We start from the raw sequence: 2500 nt of genomic DNA, 5'->3' as shown, positions 1-2500 counted from the left end.
GCTGCAGTTTTAGCTGATGAATATGTTCTCACTCAAGAGATATTCTAGAGAAAAAAGGAAAGCTGAGAGTGAGTACGTTGCCTCTACTCAGAGTACAGGTAACAGGAAAGAGAATAAAGATGATGTTTCTCAGGAAGTAAATACCAGCTCCACCTCTAGATTTCAGAAAAGTAAATGTACTTATTGTAGTAAGCTTGATCATACTACGGAGAAAAGTTTCAGGAGACAGCGTGATGTGAACAAAAAGGAGTCTTTAAATATTCAGTCAATTGGTCTAGTGTCCACCCTTGAGAGTTCCCAGAATTCTTTCACTGAGTTAACTGAACCTGATTTGAGGGGTGAATTAAATCCTCATGAAGCTCCTCTTTTGAGCAGTAATGTGGGTGACACTCTCAAGAGTACATGTGCTAATTTCCTGTCTGATGGTTTTGTCGGTCCTCTGGACAGTAATGACAGGAAATCAGGTAAAATATATCGTAATACAGGTGCTTGCCAATCCCTCATGCTGACCAGTGTTTTAGGCTCTAATGTTAATTCCTCTGATGAAACTGTAATCTAACAAGGTGTAGGGAATAATTACTTCTCTGTCCCTCTGTGCAGAGTGAATTTCGAGTCTGGTTTTGTTAATGGTTCCGTTATGGTTGGTTTGGTTGAGACACTCCCAATGTCAGGTGTAACTTTCTTACTTGGAAATGATATTGGTGGAAGTCAAGTGTGTCCAGCTCCTCAGTTGTCTAGTGAGCCAGTGGCTGCGGCCCAGGATTGTGATGTCCCTGATGTGTTCTCTGCATGTGCTGTCACTAGGGCTAAGACTAAAGTTACTGGTGACTTAGAGGATGATGATGATGATGTTATCCTAGCTGACACTTTTCTTGCTAGTTTGGACCACTTACCAGATGAGGCAGTACCCCGTAGTGTTGATAATTTGTCTCGTCAAGAGCTGGTTGAGTTGCAGGTTGCTGACCCTGAGTTGAAAGGTCTAGCTACCTCTGCTTGTAGTGAGGAAGAGTCAGCCGGTGCTTCTACTTGTTATTATATAAAGTCAGGAGTACTTATGAGGAAGTGGAGACCCCCAACAGCATCAGCCGACTGTGAATGGGAGGTTGTACATCAAGTTGTCATCCCTCGTGTTTGTAGGCAGGATATCATTAGAGTGGCTCATGATTTAAGTTTAGCAGGACACCTTGAAGTGAGGAGGACTGTGGCACGCATTTTGAAACACTTCTACTGGCCAGGTATCTTCAGGGATGTTTCATGGTATTGTAAGTCTTGTCACACCTGTCAAGTTGTGGGGAAGTGTAATCAGACCGAAAAGGTTGTACCTCTAGTTCCCATTCCTCCTTTTGAGGCGCCTTTCACCCGTGTGCTGGTGGATATTGTGGGCCTTCTTCAGGATTTTCTTATGTGTTGACCCTGATTGATATGGCTACTCGTTATCATGAAGCCATTCCACTTAGAAATATCTCAGCAAAGAACGTGGTTAAGGAAATGCTAGGGTTCTTCACAAAGTTTGGTCTGCCCAAGGAGGTACAGTCAGACCGGGGAAGAAATTTCATGTCAAATGTTTTCAAGCACTCTGAAAAAGTTGGGCATCACCCAGATCACGTCTTCAGCTTACCATCCCCAGACCCAAGGAGCGTTGGAGAGATATCATCAAAAACTCGAATCGATGCTCAAGAAATACTGTTTGGAACATCAGAAAGACTGGGATAAAGGTCTTCCATTTGTTTTATTTGCCGCAAGAGAATCTCCAAATGAATCACTGGGCTTCTCACCTTTTGAACTACTGTTTGGCCATGAAGTAAGAGGACCCCTTAAGCTACTCAAGGAATGCTGGCTGTCGGAGGAAGATGACGTCAACCTGCTGGAGTATGTGATGAAGTTCAAAGAATGGCTGTCCACTGCTTTACAGCTGGCGAGAGAGAATTTAGGAGCTGCTCAGGAGAAGATGAAGACTTGGTATGATAAGAAGTCCAGGTTACGCCACTTTCCGCCAAGAGATCAGGTTTTGATTCTGCTACCAGTGCATGGGCAACCTCCATGCCAAGTTTAGTGGTCCTTATTTCGTGGAGAAGAAACTCAGTGATGTCAACTATGTCATCGCCACACCAGATCGTAGAAAGAACAAGCAACTTTGTCACATCAACATGCTAAAGTTATATCACAGGCGGGACGAAAATAATCCAGTCTGCACTGTAGCTGTTCCACCCGAGTCTGCAAGTGAAGCTCTCCCATGCAGTATGAGCCTGAGTGATAGTTCGGGGAAGAATCCTGATATCATGAATGATCTCCAGACTAAGCTTTCTCATCTACCTCCCAAGGAAAGGCAGGAGTTTTCTTCATTACTGTAGGAGTACCCGCAAGTGTTCCGTGCCACTCCAGGAAGAACCACTGTGTTGATGCATGATGTCGATGTTGGAGACGCAAAGCCAATTAAATTGCCTCCTTACCGTGTGAACCCAGTGAAAGTTCCTCTCATCCAGAAAGATCTTGGCTATCT

Source organism: Coenobita brevimanus, chromosome 77, assembly GCF_032717465.1.
Source record: "Coenobita brevimanus isolate Jiangsu-jjx chromosome 77, ASM3271746v2, whole genome shotgun sequence".
NCBI lineage: Eukaryota > Metazoa > Arthropoda > Malacostraca > Decapoda > Coenobitidae > Coenobita > Coenobita brevimanus.
Note: the sequence above shows the minus strand (reverse complement) of the source record.